The sequence below is a fragment of the Pristiophorus japonicus genome, chromosome 5, assembly GCF_044704955.1.
Source record: "Pristiophorus japonicus isolate sPriJap1 chromosome 5, sPriJap1.hap1, whole genome shotgun sequence".
NCBI classification, from domain to species: Eukaryota; Metazoa; Chordata; class Chondrichthyes; family Pristiophoridae; genus Pristiophorus; species Pristiophorus japonicus.
This window is the reverse complement of record NC_091981.1, coordinates 237094711-237105920: the sequence shown is the minus strand read 5'-3', so window position 1 is coordinate 237105920 and position 11210 is coordinate 237094711. Positions and strand designations below refer to the sequence as shown.

Here is an 11210-nt window from a genome sequence, read left to right as displayed (position 1 = left end):
ATGCCCCGAAGTTCTAGATTCTCCCACAAGTGGAAACATCCTCTGTGCATCTACCTTGTCGAGCCCCCTCAGTATCTTACATGTTTCAATAAGATCACCTCTTATTCTTCTAAACTCCAATGAGTATCGGCCCAACCTGCTCAACCTTTCTTCATAAGTCAACCCCTTCATCTCAGGAATCAACCTAGTGAACCTCCTCTGAACTGCCTCCAATGCAAGTATAGCCCTCCTTAAATAAGAAAACCAAAACTGTACGCATTATTCTGGGTTTGGCTTCAGCAATACCCTGTACAGTTGTAGCAGGACTTCCCTGCTTTTATACTCCATGCCCCTTGCAATAAAGGCCATCATTCCATTTGCCTTCCTGATTACTTGCTGTACCTGCACACTAACCTTTTGTGTTTCATGCACAAAGACCCCCAGGTCCCTCTGTACTGCAGTATTTTGTAATCTTCATTTAAATAATAATTTGCTTTTTTATTTTTCCTGCCAAAGTGGATAACTTCACACTTTCCCACATTATACTCCAATCTGCCAAATGTTTGCCCACTCAGGTGGCGAGAGAACCAACACGAGGGAATAACCTACTTGACCTCGTCCTCACCAATCTACTTGTCGCAGATGCATCTGTCCATGACTGCATTGGTAGTAGTGATCACCGCACAGTCATTGTGAAGATGAAGCCCTGTCTTCACACTGAGGACACCGTCCATCGTGTTGTGTGACACTAACACCGTGCTAAATGAGATAGATTCAGAACAGATCTAGCAACTCAAAACTGGGCATCCATGAGGCACTGTGGACCATCAGCAGCAGCAGAATTGTATTCCACCACAATCTTTAACCTCCTGGTCCAGCATTTCCCTCACTCTACCATTACCATCAAGCCAGGGGATCAACCCTGGTTCAATGAAGAGTGTAGAAGAGCACGCCAGGTGCAGCACCAGGCGTACCTAAAAATGAGGTGCAAACTTGCGGAAGCTGCAAAACAGGACTACATGCATGCTAAAACGCAGAAGCAGCATGCTATAGACAAGGCTAATCAATCCCACAACTAACGGATCAGAATAAAGCTCTGTAGTCCTGCCACATCCAGTTATGAATGATGGTGGACCATTTAACAACTAACGAGAGGAGGAGGCTCCATGAATGTTGTTATATATGTAAACCTTGTTTAACTGCCAGAAGGCTCATCCGCTGGAGTCCCAAGGGATCCTACAATCTCTTGGGAGCACCTGTACATAAGGAGGCTTCAATGGCTGGAGAGGCACTCTGGAGACCTGTAATAAAGGACTACGGTCACACATTACTTTGAACTTACAGTATCTGGTCAGATTCTTTATTCAAGACATAACAACTGGCGATGAGATACAGATGATGAACCCCACCGCAACAATGCAGAGAACCGTGGGCATCCTGAAGAAACTTTCGAAGGAGATGATTGGGAAACCTTCGTGGAGCGACTCGACCAATACTTTGTGGCCAACGAGCTGGAAGGAGAAGCGAACGCTGCCAAACGAAGAGCGATCCTCCTCACTGTTTGCAAGACACTAACGTATGGCCTCATGAAAAATCTGCTCGCTCCAGCGAAACCCACAGAGAAGTCGTACAATGATTTGTGCACACTGGTCCGGGAGCATCTAAACCCAAAAGAAAGCGTTCTGATGGCGAGGTACCGGTTCTATACGTACAAGAGGTCTGAAGGCCAGAAAGTGGCGAGCTACGTTGCTGAGCTAAGGTGCCTTGCAGGACATTGCAAATTTGAAGGACACTTGGAGCACATGCTCAGGGACTTCTTTTTACTTGGCATTGGCCATGAAGTAATACTTTGCAAACTTTTGACTGTAGAGACCCCAACCTTGAGTAAAGCCATAGCGATAGCCCAGGCATTCATCGCCACCAGTGACAATACCAAACAAATCTCTCAGCACACAAGTACTGTGAACAAAGTAATGTTGTTTTCAAATCATAACGTACAGAGCAGGCCTCACATGCCTGCAGCTGCACGTCTGCAGATGTCTCAGAGTCCACCATCAAGGGTGGTGAATGCAAGGCCATTAACACCTTGTTGGCGCTGCGGAGCTGATCATCGTTTCCATTCATGCCGCTTCAAAGGATACGTTTGCAAGGGCTGTGGAACAATGGGACACCTGCAACGTATGTGCAGGCAAGCTGCAAACCCTGCTAATCCTGCAAATCACCACGTTGCAGAGAAGGACAGATCCACGGCGGATCACGACGAATCAGAGCCTCAGATTGAGGAGGCAGAGGTATATGGGGTGCACACATTTACCACAAAGTGTACCCCGATAATGCTGAAGGTTGAATTAAATGGACGACTGATGTCAATGGAGCTGGACACTGGCGTGAGCCAGTCCATAATGAGCAAAAAGACTTTCGATAAATTGTGGTGCAGCAAGGCCTCAAGGCCAGTCCTGATTCCCATTCGTACTAAACTGAGAACGTACACAAAAGAACTGATTCCCATAATCGGCATGCTACCATAAAGGTCCCCTTACTTGGAGAGGTGCACAATTTACCGCTCTGGGTGGTACCGGGCGATGGCCCCACACTGTTCGGCAGGAGCTGGCTGGGAAAGATACACTGGAACTGGGACGACATCCGAGCGCTCTTGTCCGTCGACGACACTTCATGTGCCCAGGTCCTAAACAAGTTCCCCTTGCTGTTCGAACCGGGCATCGGGAAGTACCAAGGAGCAAAAGTGCAGATCCACTTGATTCCGGGGGCGCGCCCCATCCATCACAAGGCGAGAGCGGTACCGTACATGATGAGAGAGGGTGGACATCGAGCTGGACTGGCTGTAACGAGAGGGCATCATTTCGCCGATCGAATTCAAAGAGTGGGCCAGCTCGATTGTTCCAGTCCTCAAGGAAGATGGCAGGATATAACAAGCATGGTGGATAGAGGTGTACTGATGGATGTGGTGTATTTAGATTTCCAAAAGGCATTCGATAAGATGCCACATAAAAGGTTACTGCAGACGATAAAGGTACGCGGAGTTAGAGGGAATGTATTAGCATGGATCGAGAATTGGCTGGCTAACAGAAAGCAGAGAGTCGGGATAAATGGGTCCTTTTCGGGTTGGAAATCGGTGGTTAGTGGTGTGCCACAGGGATCGGTGCTGGGACCACAATTGTTTACAATATACATTGATGACCTGGAAGAGGGGACAGAGTGTAGTGTAACAAAATTTGCAGATGACACAAAGATTAGTGGGAAAGCGGGTTGTGTAGAGGACATATAGAGGCTGCAAAGAGATTTAGATAGGTTAAGCGAATGGGCTAAGGTTTGGCAGTTGGAATACAATGTCGGAAAATGTGAGGTCATCCACCTTGGAAAAAAAAACAGTAAAAGGGAATATTATTTGAATGGGGAGAAATTACAACATGCTGCGGTGCAGAGGGACCTGGGGGTCCTTGTGCATGAAACTCTTTTGGAGTTTACCTGTAAAACATAAAACATTAAACCGTGCCACCCGCCCTGGATGACACAGCAGACATTTACAAGGCCCTTTTTTTCTTTTTTGTGGTTTTTTTTGTGTTTTTCTTTTTTTTTTGGGCGCTAAAATCAAATTTTTTCCAGTGCCCCCTATAAAAGGGGAGGGGGACACTAAAAGCACTGGCAATTAAAACAAATTAAACTTTAAAACGTAAAATCAAATTAAAATTTGGTTGCCGGGCGTGATGATGCACTCCAGTCCCTCCGGTGCCCACCTCTTGCGGAAGGCCGCGAGCGTACCGGTGGACACCGCGTGCTCCATCTCCAAGGACACCCTGGACCGGATGTAAGAGCGGAAGAGAGGCAGGCAGTCAGGTTGAACGACCGCCCGCAGCCTGGACCGGCTGATGGCACCCTTGGCCGTGCCCAGGAGCAGTCCTTGTGCATGAAACTCTTTTGAGTTTACCTGAAAATAAACATAAACATTAAAACCATGCCACCCGCCTGGGTGACACAGCAGACATTTTCAAGGCCCCTTTTTTTTTTTTTTTGGTTTTTTTTGTGGCGCTAAAATCAAAATTTTTTCCAGTGCCCCCTATAAAAGGGGAGGGGGACACTAAAAGCACCGGCAATTAAAACAAATTAAACTTTAAAACGTAAAATCAAATTAAAATTTGGTTGCCGGGTGTGATGATGCACTCCAGTCCCTCCGGTGCCCACCTCTCGCGGAAGGCCGCGAGCGTACCGGTGGACACCGCGTGCTCCATCTCCAAGGACACCCTGGACCGGATGTAAGAGCGGAAGAGAGGCAGGCAGTCAGGTTGAACGACCGCCCGCAGCCTGGACCGGCTGATGGCACCCTTGGCCGTGCCCAGGAGCAGTCCTTGTGCATGAAACTCTTTTAGAGTCTACCTGCAAAACATAAACATTAAACTGTGCCACCCGACCTGGGTGACACACCAGACATTTACAAGGCCCTTTTTTCCTTTTTTTGGTTTTTTTTTTGTGTTTTTTTTTTTTTTTTTGGGCACTAAAATCATAATTTCTCCGGTGCCCCCTATAAAAGGGAAGGGGACACTAAAAGCACCGGCAATTAAAACAAATTAAACTTTAAAACGTAAAATCAAATTAAAATTTGGTTGCCGGGCGTGATGATGCACTCCAGTCCCTCCGGTGCCCACCTCTCGCGGAAGGCCGCGAGCGTACCGGTGGACACCGCGTGCTCCATCTCCAAGGACACCCTGGACCGGATGTAAGAGCGGAAGAGAGGCAGGCAGTCAGGTTGAACGACCCCCTCGACCGCCCGCTGCCTGGACCGGCTGATGGCACCCTTGGCCGTGCCCAGGAGCAGTCCTTGTGCATGAAACTCTTTTGAGTTTACCTGCGAAAACATAAAACATTAAAGAGTGCCACCCGACCTGGGTGACACTCCAGACATTTCCAAGGCCCTTTTTTTCCCCCCCTTTTTTTTTTTTTTTTTTTTTGTTTTTCTTTTTTTTTTTGGTTTTTTTTTTGGGCACTAAAATCACAATTTTTCCCCAGTGCCCCCTATAAAAGGGAAGGGGACACTAAAAGCACCGGCAATTAAAACAAATTAACTTTAAAACGTAAAATCAAATTAAAATTTGGTTGCCGGGCGTGATGATGCACTCCAGTCCCTCCGGTGCCCACCTCTCGCGGAAGGCCGCGAGCGTACCGGTGGACACCGCGTGCTCCATCTCCAAGGACACCCTGGACCGGATGTAAGAGCGGAAGAGAGGCAGGCAGTCAGGTTGAACGACCCCCTCGACCGCCCGCTGCCTGGACCGGCTGATGGCACCCTTGGCCGTGCCCAGGAGCAGTCCTTGTGCATGAAACTCTTTTAGAGTCTACCTGTGAAAACATAAAACAATAACGGTGCCACCCAACCTGGGTGACACTCCAGACATTTACAAGGCCCTTTTTTTCCCCCCCTTTTTTTGTTTTTTTTTGTGTTTTTCTTTTTTTTGGTTTTTTTTTTTGGGCACTAAAATCACAATTTTTCCCCAGTGCCCCCTATAAAAGGGAAGGGGACACTAAAAGCACCGGCAATTAAAACAAATTAACTTTAAAACGTAAAATCAAATTAAAATTTGGTTGCCGGGCGTGATGATGCACTCCAGTCCCTCCGGTGCCCACCTCTCGCGGAAGGCCGCGAGCGTACCGGTGGACACCGCGTGCTCCATCTCCAAGGACACCCTGGACCGGATGTAAGAGCGGAAGAGAGGCAGGCAGTCAGGTTGAACGACCCCCTCGACCGCCCGCTGCCTGGACCGGCTGATGGCACCCTTGGCCGTGCCCAGGAGCAGTCCTTGTGCATGAAACTCTTTTGAGTTTACCTGCGAAAACATAAAACATTAAAGAGTGCCACCCGACCTGGGTGACACTCCAGACATTTCCAAGGCCCTTTTTTTCCCCCCTTTTTTTTTTTTTTTGTTTTTCTTTTTTTTTTTGGTTTTTTTTTTTTGGGCACTAAAATCACAATTTTTCCCCAGTGCCCCCTATAAAAGGGAAGGGGACACTAAAAGCACCGGCAATTAAAACAAATTAACTTTAAAACGTAAAATCAAATTAAAATTTGGTTGCCGGGCGTGATGATGCACTCCAGTCCCTCCGGTGCCCACCTCTCGCGGAAGGCCGCGAGCGTACCGGTGGACACCGCGTGCTCCATCTCCAAGGACACCCTGGACCGGATGTAAGAGCGGAAGAGAGGCAGGCAGTCAGGTTGAACGACCCCCTCGACCGCCCGCTGCCTGGACCGGCTGATGGCACCCTTGGCCGTGCCCAGGAGCAGTCCTTGTGCATGAATCCCAAAAAGTTAGTTTGCAGGTGCAGCAGGTAATCAGGAAGGCAAATGGAATGTTGGCCTTCATTGCGAGAGGGATGGAGTACAAAAGCAGGGAGGTCCTGCTGCAACTGTATAGGGTATTGGTGAGGCCGCACCTGGAGTACTGCGTGCAGTTTTGGACACCTTACTTAAGGAAGGATATATTAGCTTTGGAGGGGGTACAGAGACGATTCACTAGGCTGATTCTGCAGATGAGGGGGTTACCTTATGATGATAGATTGAGCAGACTGGGTCTTTACTCGTTGGAGTTCAGAAGGATGAGGGGTGATCTTATAGAAACATTTAAAATAATGAAAGGGATAGACAAGATAGAGGCAGAGAGGTTGTTTCCACTGGTCGGGGTGAATAGAACTAGGGGGCACAGCCTCAAAATACGGGGAAGCCAATTTAAAACCGAGTTGAGAAGGAATTTCTTCTCCCAGAGGGTTGTGAATCTGTGGAATTCTCTGCCCAAGGAAGCAGTTGAGGCTAGCTCATTGAATGTTTTCAAGTCACAGATAGATAGATTTTTAACCAATAAGGGAATTAAGGGTTACGGGGAGCGGGCGGGTAAGTGGAGCTGAGTCCACGGTCAGATCAGCCATGATCTTGTTGAATGGCGGAGCAGGGGCTAGATGGCCTAATCCTGTTCCTAATTCTTATGTATGTTCTTATGAATCTGTGGTGATTACAAAGTAACTATCAATCGTTTCTCCCTGCAGGCTCAATACCCGCTACCAAAGACAGACGACCTATTTGTGATGTTGGCGGGAGTAAAAACATTCATGGAGCTGGTCTTGATCTCGGCCTACATGACGCAGGAGCTGGAGGAATCATCGAAGGGCCTCACTTGCATCAATACGCACAAAGGTCTTTTCATTTACAACAGATGCCCGTTTGGGATTCGATCAGCCGCGGCGATATTCCAGAGGAACATGGAAAGCTTGCTGTAATCGGTCCCGCGCACCATGGATGGTCTTCCAGGATGACATCTTGGTCACAGGTTGCGACACCGTCGAACAGCTGCAGAACCTGAAGGAGGTTCTTAGTCGGTTTAATCGTGTGGAGCTCAGGGTAAAACGGTTGAAGTGCGTTTTCCTGGTGCCTGAAGTGGAGTTCCTGGGGAAAAGAATTGCGGCGGACGGCATCAGGCCCACCGATTTGAAGACAGTGTAAATCAAGAAAGCACCGAGACCACAGAACGTGACGGAGCTGAGGTTGTTTCTAGGACTCCTGAACTACTTTGGTAACTTCTTACTGAGTCTTAGCACACTGTTAGAACCACTGCACTCTTTACTAAGTAAAGGAGATGAATGGGTATGGGGTAAAAGCCAAGAAAATGCCTTTGAGAAAGCTAGAAAACTGTTATGCTCAAACAAATTTATGCTCAAACAGTTGTTTTGTATGATCCATGTAAGTGTTTGGTACTAGCATGTGATGCGTCGTCATACGGTGTCGGGTGTGTATTGCAACAAGCTAATGAATCTGGGAAATTGCAACCGGTTGCTTATGCATCCAGAAGTCTGTCTAACGCTGAGAGGGCCTACAACATGATCGAAAAAGAAGCGTTAGTGTGTGTTTATGGGGTAAAGAAAATGCATCAATATCTGTTTGGGCTCAAATTTGAATTGGAAACTGACCATAAGCCACTGATATCCCTCTTTTCTGAAAGTAAAGAGATAAATACGAATGCATCGGCCCGCATCCAGAGATGGACACTCACGTTGTCCGCATACAACTACGCCATCCGCCACAGGCCAGGCACAGAAAACTGTGCTGATGCTCTCAATAGGTTGCCATTGCCCACCACAGGGGGTGGAGATGGCGCAGCCCGCAGATTTAGTTATGGTAATGGAAGCATTGGAGAGTGAGCAATCACCTGTTACCGCCCGACAGATTAGAACCTGGACGAGCCAGGACCCCTTACTGTCCTTCGTAAAAAAAACTGTGCTCCACGGGAGTTGGTCTAGTGTCCCGTTAGAGATGCAAGAAGAAATAAAGCCATACCAGCGGCGCAGTGATGAAATATCCATACAGGCAGACTGCCTCCTATGGGGTTATCGGGTCGTGGTGCCAAAAAAGGGCAGGGACACTTGCATTAGTGACCTCCACGGTACCCACCCAGGCATTGTAATGATGAAAGCGATAGCCAGATCCCACGTGTGGTGGCCCAGTATTGATGCAGACTTAGAGTCCTGTGAGCACAAATGTAACACATGTTCACAGTTAAGCAATGCACCCAGGGAGGCGCCACTAAGTTTATGGCCCTCCAAGCCGTGGTCCAGGGTCCATGTCGACTATGCAGGCCCATTCTTGGGAATAATGTTCCTTGTGATTGTAGATGCGTACTCCAAATGGATTGAATGTGAGATAATGTTGGCAAGCACGTCCGCTGCCACCATTGGAAAGCCTGCAGGCCATGTTTGCCATGCACGGCCTGCCTGATGTCCTTGTGAGTGAAAATGGAGTATGCTTCACCAGTGCCAAGTTCAAAGAGTTCATGACCCGCAATGGGATCAAACACGTCACATCTGCCTCGTTTAAACCAGCGTCCAATGGTCAGGCAGAGCGAGCAGTGCAAACAATCAAGCAGAGCTTGAAGAGGGTAACTGAAGGCTCACTGCAGACTCGCCTATCCCGATTCCTGCTTAGTTACCACACAAGACCCCACTTGCTCACTGGGGTTCCCCCCGCTGAACTGCTCATGAAAAGGGCAATTAAGACAAGGCTCTTGTTAGTCCAGCCTGATCTACATGAACAGGTAGAGAGCAGGCGGCTTCAACAAAATACATATCATGATCGCGCAAATGTGTCACACGAAATCGAGATTAATGATCCTGTATTTGTGTTGAACTTTGGACAAGGTCCCAAGTGGCTTCCCGGCACTGTCGTTGCCAAAGAGAGGAGTCAGGTGTTTCTGGTCAAACTTTCAAATGGACTCACCTGCAGAAAACACTTGGACCAAACCAAACTCAGATTCACGGACTATCCAGAACAACTAACAATGGACTCTACCTTTTTCGATGCCACCCCCCCCCCAGCCCCAACACACACAAGTGGCAACCGACCCAGTGGTTGACCACGGAGCAGAACCCATCACCTGCAGCAGTCCAGCAGAACTCACCACACCCAGCAACCCTGCAAGGCCAGCTGTGCAGCAGCCCAGCGAGGGCCCAACAAATGACTCACCAAAACCAGCATTTGCACCAAGACGATCAACCAGGGAAAGGAAGGCCCCAGATCGACTCACATTGTAAATATTGACTTGGGGGGAGGGGGGAGGGGGGAGTGTTATATATATAAACCGGCAAATACCTTGTTTAATTACCAGAGGGCTCATCTCCTGGAGTCCCAAGGGATCCCACAATCCCTTGGGAGCACCTGTACATAAGGAGGCCTCACAGGCTGGAGAGGCACTCTGGAGACATGTAATAAAGGACTATGGTCACACATTACTTTGAGCTTACAGTATCTGGTCAGATGCTTTATTCAAGACTTAATAAATATCACCATCCTTCATGAGGGTGGAGCCCAGCCCCTGAGTGCAAAAGACAAGGCTGAAGCATTTACAACCACCTTCAGCCAGAAGTGCCAAGTTGATGATCCATATCGGCCTCTTCCTGAGATCCCACCATCGCAGAAGCCAGTCTTGAGCCAATTCGATTCACTCCACCTGATAACAAGAAACGGGTGAGCGCACTGGTTACAGCAAAGGCTATGGGCCACGACAACATCCCGGCTGTTGTACTGAAGACTTGTGCTACAGAACTAGCCACACCTCTAGCCAAGCTGTACCAGTACAGGTACAACACTGGCATCTATCTGACAATATGGGAAACTGCCCAGCTATGTCCTGCCCACAAAAAGTCAGGACAAATCCAATCCAAACAATTACTGCCCCATCAGTGTACTCTCAATCATCAGCAAAGTGATGGAAGGTGTCATCCACAGTGCTGTGAAATGGCACTTTCTCGCCAATAACCTGCTCACTGATGCCAAGTTTGGGTTCCGCCAGGACCACTCGGCTCCAGACCTCATTACAGCCTTGGTCCAAACATGTACAAAAGAGCTGAATTCCAAAGGTGAGGTGAGAGTGACTGCTCTTGACATCAAGGCAGCATTTGACCGAGTGTGGCATCAAGGAGCCCTGATAAAACTGAAGTCAATGGGAATCGGGGGAAACTCTCCACTGGCTGAAATCATAACTAACAAAGAAAGATGGTTGTTGTGGTTGGAGGTCAATCCTCATAGCCCCAGGACATCGCTGGAGGAGTTCCTCAAGGCACTGTCCTGAGCCCAACCATCTTCAGTTGCTTCATCAATGAACTTCCCTCCATCATAAAGTCAGAAGTGGGGATGTTTGCTGATGACTGCACAGTGCTCAGTGCCATTCGCAACTCCTCAGATAATGGAGCTGTCCATGCCCGCATGCAGTTAGATGTGGATGACATTCAGCCTTGGGCTGATAAGTGGCAAGTAACATTCGCACCACACAAGTGCCAGGCAATGACTATCTCCAATAAGCGAGAGTCTAACCACCACCCCTTGACATTCAACGGCATTACCATTGCCGAATCCTTCACCATCAACATCCTGGGGGTCACCATTGACTGGAAACTTAAGTGGACCAGCAACATAAATACTGTGGCAACAAGAGCAGGTCAGAGGCTGGGTATTCTAAGAACATAAGAATTAGGAGCAGTAGTAGGCCATTCGGTCCTTCGAGCCTGCTTCGTCATTCAATGAGGTCATGCCTGTTCTTCTACCTCAACTCCACTTTCCTGCACTATCCCTATATCCATTGATTCCCTTAATATCCAAAAATCTATCAATCTCTACCTTGAATATACGCAAAGACTGAGCCTCCACGGCCCTCTGGGGTAGAAAATTCCAAAGATTCACCACC

The 11210-nt window shown here is 48.3% G+C and overlaps 1 long non-coding RNA gene across 1 annotated transcript; it reads left to right on the top strand.

The window, feature by feature from the left end:
* The first annotated feature begins 1920 nt into the window (after nt 1-1920).
* On the top strand, nt 1921-7908 carry LOC139263983 (uncharacterized). Its single transcript, XR_011593264.1, has 2 exons — nt 1921-3010; nt 7027-7908. It is a non-coding gene; the product is annotated as an uncharacterized lncRNA (long non-coding RNA).
* Nucleotides 7909-11210: the final 3302 nt, after the last annotated feature.